The following is a 19,524-nucleotide window of genomic DNA, read 5'->3' as shown; positions in this document are numbered from 1 at the left end:
TTAGGCCACTTCCCTATTTAAAGTGTAAGTCTGATTGATTTTTACAAGGGAGAAAGAAAGAGTGAGGGTGTCATTGTGTTTCAGAACCTTTATCAGGAGTTTGGCCAGGACCGTCACGGGTAATTTGCTTGTTAGCTTGATGAGAGACCTCACGAGTGTTACGGTACAGGGGCTGTATAGGATGTCTGGAGTGTCTAATGATCCACAGTTGAGAGAGAGGGACATGTTAGGAGGAGAAGCAGGAGGACATGATATAATTGCTCCAACAGGAATTCATTCCCTTTTCAGGGGAGGTCAAAAGGGGAGGTCAAAAGGAAGAACCTACACCTGTGCATCCCTCTTTCTGAGGTGGGAGAGCTGCTGTTCACACCAAAGTGTTGGTATTAAAGTACCATCTCAAGGCAGTGCAGCAGAGGCAGAAGTGTAGAGTTGGTCCCAGCGAATATACAGCTAAAGGCAGTCCCTCTCACAGAGCAAATACACTCTGAATAAAGACTCAGGAAGAGGAAGTGCTGTCATACCTTACAGCTGAGGATATCAGAAGCACTGAAATGACATGTGTTCCCCTACGCCACGCAGTCTGCAGCAGAGCCCAGCTCAGCCCGCTCCCCGTGCAGAGCTTGTGGCTGGCCCACATTGTGTTATCATGTAGCATTGCATAAACTGAGGTTTTCTTCTAAAAGTCAGCCTTGTGCAGCTAAGGAACGGCTCACAAAATCTGTGTACTGTGAAGAAACATACCCTTTCATGCTGTTTCATGTATTGTTTCATAAAACATTCCCATGGACCTGACCCAGGCAAGTAAGTGGAAGCCACTGAGTGAGGCTGGAGTTGTCTTCCACCCATGCAGGGGCACCCTGTCTTAATAAACCACAAGTCTTACAAATACTACCCACAGATATATTTATTCTTTTCCCCAAAAATGTGTGCATGCTCAGCATGCTACAGTCAGAACATAGGAACAGGAATTGAAATGGGAACCCTGATAAATGACTGATATAAACTTTCTGTCTTGTTCTCTTTTGGCTCAGAAGTGTGAAACAACTGATCTGGGGGGACCTAAGGTAGGTCCTTGGGGCATGTTAGTAATTTTATTACAGCTGAGGAAACAAGAAAGGAGATAGAACTGTCTTAAATGAATTCATTTCTTTCACATGGAAATTTTATGAGGGTTAAAGATTCAGGGTTCAACGTTCCCAACTATGCTGTAATAAGCAGGTGGTGAAAAGACTTCCCCTTTTCTCCCTCTTTTTTTCTTTTTTTAATACTAATAAAAAGTCCTTTCTTGCTCTTCTTATACATCTTTACCTAATGTATAGTATTATTGTCTCAAACTAGACATATATTCAGCAAAACCTTTGTGAGTCATCACTTGCCTACCCTCCACCTCACCCTGTGAAGAACTATAATCTTAAAAGAAATTCACTGTATGTTCAAAGACAAAAAAAATGCAGATGATTTTGGAGCCAAGTTAATTTGTTCCAGGTGCACTGAATTTTAGAGCAAAGTCTGGGTGACTTTTTGCAGCATGTTTTTCTGCAGCATTTTAGTTATGTTCTAGCAAACCTGAGCGGCCAGGGCACAGAATCAGGCATGGCCCTGCAGTCATCTGTACAGATTAATTGATAGCACTTGACCCACACCAGATAGATCAGTTGACTTTCAGACTCCACGTAAAAGATCCATATTGAGTTCTGCCAAAATAACCCCTGAGCTGAACAGAGGCTTACTGGGGTCAGACACGCTGGTGCTATGTTTCCATGAGTTAAACTGCACTGCAGAAGAGGGAGAGGATGCCTTCCTCCTCCTGAGAAATGCCCTGGAGAGGTTACCTGTGAATCTTTCATCCATCCAGATGAACAAAAAGAAAGAGAGGAAAGTGGCAAAGCTTCCTTAATGGGAAGGCTTCCAGCACTGGATTTTTTTTTCCTGTTAATTGAGCCCATTTTAGGAGACAGAATTTTGAATGCGAACTTACACTGCTGCAGTGCGTGTTGCCCAACAGCCAAAAGTGTTTGTTAAATTTGCAACATGTTTATTTCTCCATTTGAAGTTGTATCCTAGATCTAGGATAGTTTCCAAGTTGTGAAAGGCACTTGCAGGTGGGCCACTGACCACTGTCTGGCCACAAAATGCAGATTGCAGCTGGTACTTTAGATGAAAAAGCAGGGGAATCTGAGACTTACACTATGAATTTTGCCCCTTGGTGTGTCTGACTTGGGCGATGCTACATGGGCAGCGAATGCTGGGTGATGGGGTGCCATGTCTCAGCCCAGGGAGCCAGGGAAGGAAGGGGGTGGGAATCAGCTTGCTGGCGAGCAGCTTGTGTGCCTGCTTCCTTCTCAAGCAGTTCGTCCTCAAACAGGACATCCGAGAAGGAGGTGTCACTGGTTATGATTGAAAATGTTGGCCTTCCTGTTTAATACAAACCTACTTAAAAGGAACACAACTCAGCCTGAGGTCCACAAACCTCTGCTGCCAAATGTCTCTGTTGGCAGTGGCAGCCAGCACCATAACTGGCAGCAGTAGCTCTCAGCTGCGTGCCAAGCCACAGACAGTCTTACTGGGGTTTAAATAGCGTTGTTTGGGAATCCCTGACCTGTGGTCCTATTACACACCTCACAGACCTGCTGTTCTGAATTCTGATACTGTTTTCAACTACTGCTCAGCAATAATGGCTCCTCAGGCACTGTGCCTCCCTTGGAAAATAACTCAGCCACTTCAACTTAAACTTCATTTTCCCCATCATAACAATAAGGACAATTACATACAGACCTAAGACACATATGCACACTATTCTGAGTGCATGCATCCTGCCTGTGCCCCATCCTGACTTGTTTGTCTCCTGTAGTTCTTTTTGGCTTGCAAGGTTCGGAGGCCGAACTCTCATATAGCACCTCATAAAATTAGGTCGTGCCCTAGGCTCTTGATTCTGTACCAGCACAAACTTTAACAGCCATAAATGCTGAGAGGATTAAGTGGAAGCCATCCTGGATCTTTTAGAGGAGGGTATGTGGTTTTTAGAAGCAATGGGGTATACAGTACCAATAAATCTGTGATGGTACACTCATGCAGCACATATGTAGAGGGCGATATGCAGTGCAAGGCAGGAGAAAGCCTGGCCTGATACCTGCTTACTGCTGTCAACCTGTATGGTAGGAGGGAGCCGTAACAATCTGGGTACGATGAAGAGAAGTTAATTCAAGGGAAGGAAAAAAGAGCACGGACACAGTACGATTCCAAGCAGGTGAGTGAGCTGCTGCATTAACTTCTTTGAACGGAGTTTCCTGGAGGGACCCCTGAGCACGGCCCTCAAGCACAAGACTTTGAATTTTTGCCAACTTTATTTGAGGGAGGAAAGAGGGTGGGAGGAATGTTTTCTCTAGGGGAAAAAAACCTCACCCCATTAAAGCTTTCTGTTGCCAGGGAAGTTCAGGGAAAATTCAGGAAAACTCCTTTTTATGTTCTTTATGATGTTTACCCTGTTGCACAGAGCCAAGACAGGGACGAGAAAGGCTGCAGCATGATGCAGGACTGCAAAAGCTGTGTGTATTTAATAGGGTGACATGAATGGTGTGTTTCTCTTTGCCCTCTGCTGAGTGCTGCGGGGAAAATCTGGCCTAAATAGCAAAACGAGAAGCCAGGAGAGTGGCTGCTGGCTCTCGTCAGCTGGCTGTCCCCTGGGCCAAGCCTGCGGCTCTGGCGGGAAGTACACAGCGGATGTTTAATGAAAGGGCTGCTGCAGCTTATCTCCGCGCGCAGGGGACTTCTTTGTGAACCCGCTTGCTTTGACAGATATGTGGCCCACTATGCTGGTATTGTTGGCTCTCACTGCAAGCACAGCAGCATGATTCACATCAGAGCTGTGTGCTACATCTGCCAAGGAAAGCTTCCCCCTTTCCCTCCCCGGTTAGGAATAAACTCAGCAGAAGGCCATCGAGGTCACAAGATCTGCCTGTTATTGCATTTTGCAGGAAGGAAGATACGTTGTCTTAAGATCAGTTTATCAGCTGACTTTCCTGTGAAGAAGACAGAGGCTGTTTTCCTGCGTACCGCCACCCCCGTAATTCCCAAACGAGCGCGCTCTGTTTGCATCTCCTGTCAGCTCAGCTGTGCGCGCTTCTGAAACAGCCCAGTATTAAGCAAACAAATAAAACAGCCATTGTGAGGAGGCGCAGAATCAACATCCCTTATCAAACTGCCCGGCGGGAGGGGATAAACCTCTTCCTTGAGGCTGCCTGTCATCTCACTCCCTCCCTCTCTCTCAGTGTCAATGCACAATTAAATCCATTGTGGTGAAATAGACTCCACTGATAATTGTGGGGAGAGTTACTTACAAGGATGCTGAGAGCAGCAAAGAGCCTAGCAGCCTTCTCTGCTTTCAAGGTGGTTTCCTTTGAGCCTGATCCTTTGAAAATCCACAAGTATTTGGGTTTGTTGGGTTTGGAGGTTTTTGGGTTTGTCTTTTCAAGCCCCAGGTCTCTGCAGATATTTTTTTAATCAGCTATGCTTTTTCTGTGCAAGGGAACAAGAAGCGTGCAGAGCCAGCTCCCTCCCCCCTGGCCCCCTCTGCGAGGTCCCTGCTTTCATAAGGTTTTCAGCTGAGGAATGGTTGCCTGTTTCCTCTCTGTGCTCGCTGTGACAAATGCATTTCTGTGACCAGGAAACTGCAGATGTTACAGATGGACTAAGGCATACCTTATTAGCTAATGATTCTTAATCTCTGAAGGATTACACATATTTAATGTCATTCATTGACAACATTTGAAGGGAATCATCCTGGCTCTGAAGCATTTGCAGTGGCAGCTTTAGTTGATTATGTTCTCTTTTTATACATCTATAAAGCTAAAATAACCCTTCAATGCACCCTGCATCTTAAGAGCACTGATTAACCCAGCAAGAAACAGCATTTGCCAGGCTGCAAACCTGCATTGCACAGCAAAATAGGCACTAATCTTTGATAATATTCACTAATTTTTGTGACATTCATGTGGTTAGATTTTTCATCTGGTTTTGCATTACTTTGCATTTACTCCATCTACACAGAGAACCTTTGGCCTCTTATGCTAAGGGTCGTCAGACTCCTGTAACAATCCAGAAGGAGGAAAGGGCTGAAAACCAGGTCAGTGCAGACCCCATCCCACTCGCAAGTCAGTATAAGAGTTTTAGTTTTGAGGCAGGATCCGGGCTCATATTATTCCTGCAGCATTTTCATTACCTGTGAGGTGAATCCCTCTTTCCTAGCTTTTCAGGGTCAGTGTCTATCTGAAAATATTTCATATCCCAGTCTTAATCCAGGTCCAGGTCTGCAGTTCACAGTTACACAAGGTGAAACAATAAGCTTCATGTGCAAGCTTCAGCATATTATTATGTATTAAGTACTTTTATGTATTTTGATCATCCTGCTTGTAATATAAAATATATATATTTGAAATTACTACAGATATGCCATGTTTTTCTCAGACAATATTTCTTTATTGAATTCTGGCAGCTGAATCTGTGCTGTACCTTACCAATAGCTAACTGGATATTCCCCACACTACCTAAGAAACTGAACTCGAATAATTTTTTAGGAAATGTTTACAAAAACCCTTCATAAATATCAGAGCATAACCCTAAAACATGACGATTGCATTTTATAATAGAAAGGGTATGTGAATGTTCTGGCAGTACAAGAAAAGAACTTGTACTGCTCTGTTTATTCTAGATGATTTGGAAAAGCCCTAGTCATATTGAATCTAAATCGGAGTATCTAAGAGAAAATTATAACAAAGCTGGAATGGGAGGCAAAAGAAGAGGCAGAATCCTTCCAAGCTTTGTTGTTACACAAATGGGGTTTGGTTTAAACTCTTTAATTTGCCATTTGCCAGCCTACATCTAAGAAGCAACCTTGTTTGGATTTCCACAAAGAATCTCATTCTTTTTTTCAATAAAAAGACCTGGCAATAATTCTGTTGGCACTAGATGAAGAGCTTGCTTATTCCACTGGCGATGGTTTCTTTTGTTGTTATCTAGTTTAATGAAAATTTCATAAAAAAGACTCTGGAAGTTTATAGATAAAGCTCATGTACATTTGTTTGGGTCATATGCCAAGAGGTCACTTCTTATTGTAGAAGTCATTGCACCAGGGAGAAATGTGGTTAATAATAGCACTTTTTGCTAGCAGCAGTCTTTATTCAAAAGAATGAACAAGTGAAGCAAACCGCAGGGCCTGAGGCAGGCATGTGGGCAATACAATAATTCCGACTTTACAGTAATTCATTGCGACTATTTTCTTAGCAACCTTTCAGGAAAGTCTTATGAAATCGAATAGGGAGGGACTGCCTTTGCTCTTTAAAGTCAAGGAAGTCCTAAACAGCTGTGTCTTCTTTGTACAGGGTTTTTTTGATTCACTCCAAACCCTGTATAGCAGAAATCTAGTTCTCTAATTAACTCCATGTAGCTGTCTTCAGAATTGCATTAGGAATATGGATTCTTTTTCTGTCAGTAATACGGGCCAAAGCTCTTTGAATTTTGCAACTTTGTCACAAAACATGGTGCCATGTTTTCCAGCATGCCTGCCACTTGTCATGTTCTGTGGTTTGTTACTGCTTCTTAATACACAGCTTTAAATTCAAAGGTTTCAACAGAGCACGCACAGCACAATGACAAACCGAGTATCTGTTTGCGGCAAAGCTTATCGTTGAGTATGTTCCTCAGTCTTCAGCTCACAATGCATCACCCTCACACTCAGAGAGGCATAGATGGAACGAATGTCCTTGCTGGGATCTGCAGTGACCTTTCAGCAAGTTAGCTGGGGAGCCAGAGCACGCTAATAGGGCTGGAGGATGCGGCTGCTGCTGGACCACAGGAAGCAAAGGCCCGTGGGAAGCGCCAGCTCCTGCCCCGGTGACCACAGCTCCTCGGTGTGCTGTGCAGCACTGCCGGCCTGGAGCACAGCCCTGTCCTCCCCAGCCTTGTTCAGGGCATGGTTGTATTCGTCCAGCTTGCCAAGGCAGCGGTACAGGTCAGGTTGCTCCTGATGGCATGACATCCCACTCGCCCGCGCAGGGTGGGGTGCTCCCAGGTTCTGCCCTGTTGTCTCAGCTTCTGTGACTGCCTCTGTGCCCCAGGGAGGCCAGCTCTGGTTCTCGGGGTGCAGAGGGACAGCCATGGTTGTACACACACCCACGCAGTGCAGGGCATTTGCCCATGCAGCATTTTACCTTTTATCCATTATAACAACTGGATTTAGGGCTCCCAAGTAATATGGTTTAACAGTGCAAAGTTGGGATCTTTTCACATATTTCTCTGTGGAAGAACATGCTCCCCATTTTCCTGGTGTATAACACTAGGCTAAAGCCCTTTCTGGCGTCACTCCATAAGCAGCATCAGAAATAAATTTGGCCTTACATTTGAAATTTGGAAAATTTTCCTTTTATGGCAGTTCTGTAAGTCCTGCAAATTAGAGCTAAATGTACTTTCTCTCCACAGCCTTCCCCTCCCTTATCTTACTTCTCCTTCTCTCTGCTCTCCCTGCCTCTGCACAAGCAACAGCTAGGAAACCATCTCAAGGATGGAGTTGTTTGGCTTCTTTATTTTGTCATCCTTTGCTGCAAAAGGACAGAAATAAATAAAACATTATAACCATATTTTTTCACTAATGAACATAGTCTGGTGGTTTGGTTAAATCCTAAAATAGATGAAACCCTGACAGTCTCCCGATCAATACATGAGCAAATTCATATTAAACTGAACATAAAAAGCTCTAGGTCTCACAACACATTTTGCTAAAGTTAATTAAGTTCTACAAAACAGTGGTGAATTAGGTGGATGTTAATTGCGTATAGTGAAGTGAAAAACAGGCCACCTGTCAGCTGAGAGCTCAATGTGTCATCAGATCCCAGGAGATCCTGTTTTCAAGACCCATTCTCGGATCTCTTGCTGCAGCCATGCAGGCTGGATGCTCGCCTTTAGGAGAGGGAGAGTTTTCCAATACAAATGTTTTAAACTTAGCAAGATCCAAGTAAGAGGTGGATCTTCAAACCCTAGCAAGAATGTGAAACATTTCAATGGCAAATTCTTTTCAGAAGGGCTACAGCAGCTCACATCTCAGACCTGACCAGCCTCTGCTAGGATCAGAGGATTCCCAGGGGACAGATTTTTCTCCATCTGCCCCTTGGACAGTTTCTATACCTTTCTCTCATGCCTTCATTGGGGACAGGGCAGGATGTGATCATGTGTGTATTTGGTGACACTCAGTATGGTCCAGCTCTCAACAACCTGGCACTTGCTCTGCCATGGTGCTCATAAAGTTTCTCTTTCAGGACTACGCAGTGTGGTTCTCTGAATTGAGCAGATGATATTCTGAGTCTCAACAGGAAGGCAAGATGCTCTGTGCTAGTCCCTCAACCGATACAAAAAATGACTGATACTCTGTCCTCACACCCTGAAGAGCTACATATGCACACACAGATTGACAGCAGTATCATTCTGGTGGATGGCTCCTACAAACAGGTTTATGTCGAAAGGTGAAAGGGGCTCTGAGACTGGGTAATGTTAGAGATGATGCTCTACAGTTGTATTTGTCAGTCAATGCAAAAACAAGCCAAACAGGAAGACTGGCCAAAAGTAAGCATAGCTCAAGGTCTTGATCTTTACTGTCTTTTGTCTCCAGGAACCCTCTTTCATCTCCTGCATGTGTATGAGCTGTGTGAGTCATGGTAGGATGACAAGACATCTCAAGGATGGGTAGCAGGGAGACCCATCAGACAGAGGTTGGGGGAATTAGGGTGGTCTGCATGGGAGGTCTGGAAAGCTGGAAGAGGTGGAGGACAAACAAGCAGCTGCAGTCCACCAGACCATTACAGCTCCTGAGAAGTAGGAATATGGACTTTGGCTCTCTGTCTTCAAAAGGACCCATAAATTGGACCACTGTTTCCATGCTAAATTTTCCTGAGGGATCAGGTTTGGGGATCAGGACTTTAACGAACTGAATGACAATTACATAATATTAATACCTATTTTGGAGATTATGTCCAAGTTCAGTAAAATACTTAGGAAGTTTGCTGGCATAAAGTCCTCATGCAAAACAGAAAAGCCGTCTGATGGAAGTAAAAGTGCCACCTCTAAATCAGTGTGTGCATGTTTGTCAATTATCAATATCACTGCACTCATGAAGTTTTCTTGTGATTTTTTCTTCTTTTTCAAATAATATTTTAATTTTCCCTTAGACTCACTTCACTACTGTCTTGACATTATGTCACTATAAATAAACATACAGCAGAGTCTCTGGTACATCTGGAAATTAATAACCCTTTGGCATGAATAATCTCATACAAAAGAGACAAGGCTCAAGGCAAAGATGCTGTTTTCATTTCACCATCTCATTCACCCTTGACTTATTACTGGATTCATAACTGTTTTCAGATCTGGAGGAAACAGAGCTGTGAGAGATCTAAAAGACCATCTTGTGCAGGGTGGACACACGTTTTCATCCTACAAGCCACTTGCCAAAACGTTTGACTAGTTAGAGCCTAAAGACTTACAGGGCATTGCTCAGAGAGGGAGGGCAGTCAGGTTGGTCAACCAGACTGCAGGGACAGTCAGGTTGGTCTGAGCAGTCCTGCCGGCTCTGCTTCACTTACTCCTAGGATTAGAACCATAGAATGGTTTGGGTTGGAAGTGACCTTAAAGATCTTCTAGTTCCAACCACCCTGCCATGGGCAGGGACACCTTCCACTAGACAAGGTTGCTCAAGGCCCCATCCAGCCTGGCCTTGAACACTTCCAGGAAGGGGACATCCACAACTTCTCTGGGCATACTGCTCTAGTGTCTCACCATTCTCATAGTAAATAATTTCTTCCTAATATCTAATCTAAATCTATCCTCTTTCAGTTTAAAACCATTATCCCTTGTTCTGTTTCTATATTGTCTGATAAAGAGGCCCTCCCTGTCTTTCCTGTAGGCCCCCCTCAGGTACTGGAAGGCTGCTATAAGGTCTCTCTGGAGCCTTCTCTTATCCAGGCTAAGGGCCCCAACTCTCTCAGCCAGTCTTCATAGGAGAGATGCTTCAGCCCTCTGATCATCTTCGTGGCCCTCCTGTGGACTCGCTCCAACAACTCTGTGTCTTTCCTGTGCTGAGGACTCCAGAGCTGGACGCAGTACTGCAGGTAGGGTCTCACGAGAGCAGAGTAGAGGGGCAGAATCACCTCCCTCGACCTGCTGGTAGTGCTTCTTTTGATGCAGCCCAGGATGCTGTTGGCCTTCTGGGCTGCGAGGGCACATTGCCAGCTCATGTCCAGCTTTTCATCCACCAATACCCCCAAGTCCTTCTCCTCAGGGCTGCTCTCAATCCCTTCATCCCCCAGTCTGTATTGATACTGGTGATTGCCCCAACCCAGGTGCAGAACCTTGCCAGAGCTGTTGGGCTAGCATAGCCCTGCTGCCACTCATGTGAAGTGGCAGGGGAGTCCTGCTTGTACTGCTTGCCAGCAGCATAAGATCAGGAGCTGAGACTGGTCACCCCTGATATTCCTGCTCTGTCAAGGATACTGTTCCCAAAAATATCTCCCCAATGGTCATGCTGATTTCATCCTCAGTGACTCAAGCAAAGAGATTTTTCCCGATGGAATATCAGAGATGCAGGAGACAAGTCTGGACTTCAATTACCTTCTTGTTTGAATAAGTTAATTTTTGTCCTTGATAAACCAGCAGACTATACAGACTACTATTTTGCCTTGTTGTGTCTAGCCTTTGACTTCCTGACAGAAACATCCTCCTAAGGTGCTATTCTTAGGAAATATAAGAATATCTCCTAAGAATATATTCTCATTGAAACCCACTGAATTCACCCTTCCTACCGTGTTTACCCAGATGATGGATGTGCCTACTGGCTTCTTCTCTTGTCCTCTTATGTATCATTCCTTCTAACTTTCTCACTTGTGAATTCTCTCTTCCTTTTCTCTGGTTTGCCTCCCATTTATAAACACCTCTCAGGTGCACACAGCACTTCAGGCCCTGCCAAACCTGCATATAAAGCAGTGATCTCCACCTGTGCCTTTGCATTTACAACGACAACAGTCGAGCCTAAAAACATTTGGACAATTGGTGCTGCCATATTACACTGCGGATTGTTATTGCATTTTATATGAATATGACTCACGCCAAATATCTCATTGCCATTGAATGTCTGTATGGGATCATGAGATGAGTTACACTGCCTGTTCCAGTCTCATGGGTTGCTGTACTGATGCGCTATCAGCCTCCAGGCTGACACCTGGTACCGTGTGGATCCCTGCCAGACCATGGTGCATGCCACACCTGCCAGCCCTTACTACAAACAGCAAGGGAAGCTCAGCCTGAGACTTTCTACAGCAGTTCCCCTCCCCACACCCAAACCCCAGACTGAAAACTAACATTTTTATTTTTCTGCAAAGAGCAAACCTTGGCCGTACCACAGACATCTAAGATCAGGCAATTGTACACTCCCATCTTTCCACCCTTCCTCTGAGAAACGTCAATGCCTTTGTAGCTGTGCCTGATCCAGGTACAGAGGAAAGGGGAGCAGACAGGAAGGCTCACACTTGCACTCGCCCACACTGCATACAAATTCCTGTGACTCGTGTGACACAGTGACTGCCCCAACCCACGCTAGTTTCTCAAGCCAGGACCTGACACAATCATAACTGTCCTAGTTGCTCCCTTTTCTTCTACACACAGAGTTCAGAAAGAAGAAAAAGAGGAAGGAGTGCATCAATGCTCTCGCTTCTTTTTCATCTTACCCCTCAAATATTTCTCTTACTCTCCTGACACTCTCCTGGCCCCTTCATGGGTTCCACATTTTCTTCCTTCAAAGCAATTCTCTTCTCCCCCAGAACATACGTGTTGACTAGTGGTTTTGTGCAGAAATAAGTGTGTGAATGCAAACATTTCAACCAGTACTTTTTACAGTTTTAATCAAATCAAATATATAAATAGAGCAAATTTGCAGGGTAGCTGGGGGATTTTCTTAGGGGTAGAAGAGCAGCAGAATGAGAGACTTTGCAGCATAATAACATACAGATGTTGTGACATGGCTCACTAAGGGCACAACCCCAAGTAGGAGAATTCCCCCTTCCACACACTAATCTAATTCTTTGCCAGCATCTCTTCTTTCTCAACTGCAGAGAGAGCGTGGTAAAGCCTTGGAGCTTCACTGCAAGGGGGAAGACAATGAACAGTGATAAGTGGAAAGGCAGGAATGGAGATAAAGGCCTGCATACTGAAATAGCAATAACACACTGGAGTATATCCTGTTGTGATGTATATATTTTTTCTCTTTAATTCCCCCCTTGGGCAGTTTGAGGATGGAAATGTTTTTCTCAGAGGAAGTATTCTCACTACTGATTTTATGAAGAAGCAGCAATTTCCGTAAATGGGATAATACTGGAGAGTAGTTAGAGATCCCTTTGTCAGATATGAACCTGTGCTGTTAAATGCTGGTGCTCTCTAGGGAGAAGCATTGGTAGAAGCAGAAGGATTGTAAGAAATGTCATGTGCACTATTATTGCAAAAAAGTTAAGGGCCAAAAATTCATTCCTGTGATGGCAGTAGCACTCTTCAGTAGGTCAACACTAAAGGATGCAGGTGTTTTTACAGCTTCAGCTTGCCCCCGTGCTTATACACCTTTTAATAACATATTTCATTATTTTGCAGGGTATCATTAATCTACAGCTTTAGGTACAGATTGCATAGTGCATATCAATGGTGCTGTATGCCACTCTGGGTATTACTGTTCAATTTAACATGAGTGCCATGCACAGATCCCGAGCCAGCGCTGGATACCCTGCCTGGGAGACCAAAAGCAGCAGGAGTATATTGCATCTGCTGAGGCAGATCTTCAGCATCTCCACCAGGACCCTGCAGATCATTAAAAAAAAACAAAACAGAAAGCTGGTTTAAAATCCTGTCAGGCCCTTACCTGCGAGGCAGGGGTCCCACAATCATATTAATGTTACGGATCCTGGAGCAGGTGAGGTTTGACTCTGGTCTGGGATCCATTTTGGTTTTTTTAGTTGAAACTGAAAGTCATTTATAGACAATTTCATATGGAAAAGCAATTTGTTGAAGCACAACTACCAGATAAACTGCTTTGTCTTTATGTACCACAAATGTGCCTGAAGTGAAGAGGAATGTCATGAACTGGCTGTATGGGACAAGGAGCTATATGCTTCCCGAAAACTGTGAGGAAAGGGGTGTAATGCTAAATTTCCATAGTCCTCTGAGCAATATGAGGGGACCATAATATCTAAGGATGCAAATGAGTATCAGCCTCATTAGCTTCAGTATATTTTTTCATTTATGCCATCAGAGATTTGGCCCTACATGTATCCTACCTAGTATTTCAAAAAGAATGGTGTTTTTTTTTAAAATGTTTTTTAAACACCTACACACAGCTCCCAACTTCATAAATTACTTTGCTTGAAATTTTCCATACACATTTCACCCAATAAAATGGCCTTATGTCAAATATAATAGTTTTTTTTCTTCACAGAAAAAAACCTGGCATCCTGCAAGTTAAGAATGTCTCCAGATTCTGTGTGTTTATGGAGCATTTTCATCAGGGTGCTTATTTATTCTGGATTCAGTCCAGGACACAAGGGTGGTCCTAGATGACTGCTGTTGACAAGAGAACAATGTATGACTGATCATGTGAGATTATTCTGATCACAAAGCACCTACACAGTTTATTTGTGCACTGGGGCAACTCAGAAGCACATATAAAAAGTCCTCAAGATTCAAACATCTTGCTTTTTCCATAGAGAAGAATATAAACAGCTACCAAGGGGACAAACCGAAACATTAGGCTGTGAGGCAATACTTGACTTTCTCAGAAAGTTCAAAAGGTTACAGTCAGCTGCTCCCTTTCTCAACCTGTTGTGTGGCAGGGATTTAAGTTGCAGCCCTTGGTGCCACCCACAGAGGTTGATAAGCCTCTCTGAATTTCACACTTTGTTCTTGCTGGCCAAAACCCCAGGATGGAAAATGTGGCATCAGACCCAAGCAGAAGGTGCACAGAGTGCACATCGGTCTTCATCAGAAAGATGCAAGGTCTTTGTTATGACACAGGGGGGACTGCTGAAATGAGTGAGAATGTTCAGGATATTACTCATGAAATTGCCAGTGGCGGACACTGGGACTGTGCTTTCCCAGTACTTGTAAAGCAGCCTTGGGTTGAACTTGTAACCTTTGCACACATTTCAGTATCAGTTTCTCAAAAGCACTTCAAGGATTTAAATGTCTGATCTGTATTACAGTCAGTGGGACTGAAGCACTTAACCCCTCTAAGCAGCCATGGAAATTTCACCATCAGTAACCAATTTTCGCAGCACTCCAAGGGATTATCCCTGATACAGCAACCTGAGATGGAGAAAAGCCCAAAAGCACGGCAAAGAGTTGTGTTTTTCTGCATTCCCCACCTTCCCCTTACATGGTCCTTTCTCTCTGAGTGGAGCTTAGAGGTGCTTGTCCAGCATTTCCACTGTAAGCCCTCATATTTTCCTTGTAAAAAATGCTCTGAGTTGAAATTTAGTTTCAGGTATTTCTAAAATTAGTCGAAACAAATTTTAAATTACGTTTACAAGGTAGGAATGAAACAAAGCTCCCAAATTCTTTGTACTCAGACCTTGGTTTCTGTTCCTCTTGCCCTAAACTGGAATTGTTTACAATGGTCTCTCTTTAATGTAGCCTGAGACATCTGATCATGGTTAAAAAAAATTTTTTTTAAATATTCAACTTTAAAATGTGATTGTGCTTGTAAAGTAAGTTTCCTCTTAAGAGATTGCAATATGCCTTAATAAGACACGTGCCTTTCACAAGAATGCAGATTATAAAAGATCTTTTTTATAACGTTGTACTCAAAACATCACAAATATATGGAAGGACATCAAAGAAGACAATAGGCCGTTTTACTGCTAATCCTTGGGGTAGGGGAAAGTCCCTGTACTATGTGTTTATGTGCTGAACTATAGCAATGCCAAAGGATTCGGTCTTTTCTTATGCATTATAATGAATTACAAGGTGGATGAAGTACCATATTTTTATGCAGTAACTAGTGGTTATACATTTAAACAAGCAAATAAAAAAACCCTAGAATCAGCAGCAGTATAGGTTTATATCTAGGTATAATCAGCTCGTAGGGGAGACTTTCCCAGAGCTTTCCTTTTCCCCATTAGACTCTCCACTTCTGCATCTAATTTTGTGCAGCATGGATGCAGCTGCAAGCTGTCATGAGAATTCTTCTGAGAGAAGTTTGCTTTTTAAGAAGTTTCACTATATGAATGAAATATCGTACAACCTGCTCCCAAAGTTCTCCATCTGACAGCAAAGACTATTTTAAACAACTGTCTAAGTGCTTTTAGACAAGTTCATCACAACTCAAATGCTTATGGACTACACACCACAAATTAAGAAAAAAATTACAGTAGCAAAAGCAAATATTCTTATAAACCACTTACTGCCAGCATCAGTATACACCTGTGTCCAGGAGACCTGAAATCAGAGACAATCTGAGCTAACATGTACCTATTTCTGGAGGCTGGGATCATAATACTTGTAGTGGACCCAAGCACAAACAAAAGTTTGGAGAATGTGAATGGAAATGTATTCAATTACCAGTAAAGAAAGGAATGGGTAACTGCAACAATAAATGTGTTTAATAAGTCTGGGTAGTATGTGGTAAAGCTTATACTTTGGATTGTAATATCAACTGGAAAATATTTAGCTGTCAGATATTCAGGAATGCATTGGTTAAAATCGGTTTCAGAGAGATTTCACAGAAATTCTCTGGTCTCTCAGTGGCTGAGTTCACAACAAGATCTTGTAGCCATTTTCCTTTCCTCTGGGTCTTGCCCGTGTGTAGTATGGGGTCATCCTCAGGAGAGAGCTGTGAAAGCAAAAGGCAGCAAAATTGGCATTTTTTGGGTGCAAAAACTGGTTTCTGATTCACTAACCTAGGCCTCAAAGAGTTCAACTCAATTCGCTGTTTACCACAGGTATCTTTCTTATTTTCTCTGTCACTTTTCCAGTTTTATGACTAAGCCAATTGCTGGAAGACTTGTTGTGGGGTTGGACAGGTTGTAAGGCTCTAAGATGCTCCGATGTTATTGTAACAGATCAAGAGAAAAGATAACAGCTAAAATAAGGAACAAGGTTTTACAGAGCTCACATCTCATAGTGTGCATCAGCTGTGATGAACCTAAGCCCCTCCAACAGTAAGGGTTTGCCTGCCGTGATAGGACCAAAATGACGTCAGCAGTGCAGCTGCTGAGCCCAGTAGATCTGTCACCTTGTATTCGTGGGCATTGTGCTTGGAAGGCGCAAGAAGCTGGGTTTAAAAGCAGCACAGCCTTCAAGCCCTGCATCGCAGGAAGCAGCGTGCTGAAACGTTTGTGCTTCTCTCAGTTCTGCTCTATCTGGCAACTCTGTGCTTATCCCTGCCATGAGTTTCCAGCATGTCAGTAACGTGGTGGGCTCTGAATATACTTTATGCCTTTCAGTGTAGGATTAAACTCTATTATTAATCATGACAGCTTACTATGTTTCATCCTTGCCAGGAGTCTTGGCTGGCATATCATTGTCTCCCTGTAACCAGCCCAGTATAACCCCTTTTGTATGTGTGTGGGCAAGACCCCCTACCAGTGCCAGTGTCATCGGTTTTGCTGGTCCCCTTTGCTTCCCCCTGCGTGCATGCTAGGGCATCCCAGAGAGCTCTGCCTTCTCCACCATGCTGCTTCCCAGGCACATCCCCCAGGGAATACACAATCCTTCCCAGGGTGCTGGCATAGGACAATTTACCCAGATCACCCAGAATGCAGCAGTATAAGTGCAGTTACCCAAAAATGACAGGGAGACGTGGAGGTGAAAGTACATTTTTGCCAGTGGAAAAATCCTATTGCAGAGGCACACACTGACCCTTGTTTTTTTGAAACTGTCTGTGTTTCCTTCGCCTCCGAGTGAAAAAATTATGGGTGTGATTCAGCCTGTCCTGACCATACACTGCAATTTGTCTCAGTGGCTTCTTTCATGAAGAGGCACTGCCCTGACACTAAGGAAGAGAGGTCTGAGCCCTGTGTCCCTCCTTCTATGTCAGTCACATGGTGAAAGTGTCACTCTGCTATAATGCAGGCTCTTACGATTTCAGTAGTGTTTCATGTCTTGCCTTTGTCTTGCCAATATATAGGATTGAGCAGGCAAAGCCAGGTCGTTGTCCTGTACCTGAATGTACAGACTCCTGGTGCTATGGAAGGGGAAAGGGCACGGGGATTATGTGTATGGTAATGATCTGCATCTGACTGGTAAATTCATTTGTAAATTCGTATCTGGTCCCTTCCCTTCCTCCAGAGCCATCTGAGGTGCTCAGTCTGTCATTAGGACATGCAAAATCTGGCAAGGCACTGTAAAATTATCTTGTTTTGATTCAGAAATCTCACTTCCCATATTTAATTTCAAGAGAATGTTGGTTATTTCATTTGTCTAAATAGCACAGAGTAACACCTGTGCTTTCTGGGTTGACATTATAGCTGCCCATCCAGCAGCTGCATGCTGCCAGACTTGGGACATCCAGAAAATGCATGCTCAGTGCCACAGAGCACCCTGCAGAGTTTCCTGGGAGCCCGCTGGGCAGGGAGGTGAAAAGTGGCAAACCTCTGCATGGTATATTGGTTCAAGCCTGGAAGTGCCATAGCAGCATCCGTGGAGCACTGTGCTGCCTGCCCATGGGACTTGTTAGTGACAACAGCCTTCAATGGCGTCTGCACTCCTTCCAGGCCTGAACTGGCTCACCCAGAGGCAGCTCATGAGCTTCTGCCCCTGCCCACATGCTCTGTGGTCTCGGCTGCTTCTTCCAGTTGGAGGTCCCCACACAAAGCAGAGATATCATTTTGCAGAGCATCAGCTCAGCACCAAGCTATCCTCACCTAACCTGCCTTGGCCATTAGCTACTACTTCCTCCTCAAATATTACCTCTTATGGCACTGGTGACATTGCCACTCTGTCATTAGCCTGAGAAATACCAATGCCACGCAGTGCCGTTATGTCCTTTCTCCAGATGAAACCATATCTATGCTTGGGAGGGCAGTGATAAACCCAACTGCAAACCCTTATGCCTGTCAAGTCTGAGGAAAAGTTTATGCCAAAACTGCCACCTAGGGAAGGAAAATACCCTATAAGATTATTGTTTTCCCCATCCTGAGTAACAGAAAAAACATTATATCTAATCCATCTAGTCTGAGGCTTTTTTGTGCAGCTCTGGACAAGATGGAGGCCAGGGAAATGAAGTGCCTGCTAGCAGCAGCAGCAGCTAGAACAGCACAACACAGCTCAGACACTGAGCCCCTAAAATGCAACAAAAGACCTAATCATACCAGACGCATAACCAAAAACAAGTAGCACTGCATGACAGTGCTTCCACTCCACTGAAGTCGTGTCATACCAGTTGCACTCCCATATAGCACATGCAAAACTTGTCATGAACCTGATGACCCATGCTCGTCAGATTGTCCTCCCCTGATTAAAATGTCCCCCAGTCCCCTCCCCAAGTAATAAAATGTAGCTGCAAACTGAGCTTCCAGTACAACCCGATTTGCTCGGCACAGGTGGTGCCCACTGGTTTCCACCAGCCTGTCCAATTGTGGACAATGGGGCTAGCATGACCCCAGCAGCAAGGACTTTCTTCTGGTCCACGCAGCAGAAAAGCTCCTCGCTCTGTCAGAGACTTCCATGTGACACCAACAAAAGTCTTCGTCTTTTCCGCTGTGTCTATGCCTTGTTTCTGGCATGAAACTGAATCTGAATTTGAATACACATCTACATGGTATTCATGCCCCTCCTGAGGCAGACAGTGGACCCCTGAGGGCTGTGTCTCTTACTTGGTGTTCCTATGATTCCTACCAAAACAGGGCTATGATCTCAGCTGAGGATTTCAGACCCTATCATCATCATAACACAACACAATATGTTCTTCCTAGTGCCTAAGGTTTTCCTCCACCACATTCTCTTTCCAATATTGCTAAAATAGCAAAGGTTTTCTGCCCTGGGGAGGTTCTGATCTGTCACCTAAAAGTTGAAGAAAATGTTAATATTGTACCTTTGCCTCCACAAGCCTCTGGAACAACAGCACCCAGATTAAATGTATTGACTTGCCTATTGCAAGAGGAAGTTCCAGTAAGAAACCTGTTTCTACAGGTTCCAGATGGCTAGCAGAGGCATAGATCTTCATTAGCCTGTTGATTTCTGGAGTAAATGGTCTTTCTCACAAAATCGAAAGAGGCCGATTTAAAATGATAGAAATCAGAAATCATAAGAAAAAGGACATCAAGTAAATGTTAGTAAGGCATTCGTGGAATTTGTTTCTTACAAGCAAAATGAAAGGGGAACAAAATAATTCTGAAATTTTTTATTGGCTCTGATGGAGTTAGAAAGGTAAAATACCCTGAATTCAGCCAACCAAGAAAATCTGATCTTTACCCAAAAGCACATATAACAGGGGCACTTCCACCATTTAAT

Source organism: Nyctibius grandis, chromosome Z (assembly GCF_013368605.1).
Source record: "Nyctibius grandis isolate bNycGra1 chromosome Z, bNycGra1.pri, whole genome shotgun sequence".
NCBI lineage: Eukaryota > Metazoa > Chordata > Aves > Nyctibiiformes > Nyctibiidae > Nyctibius > Nyctibius grandis.
Note: the sequence above shows the minus strand (reverse complement) of the source record.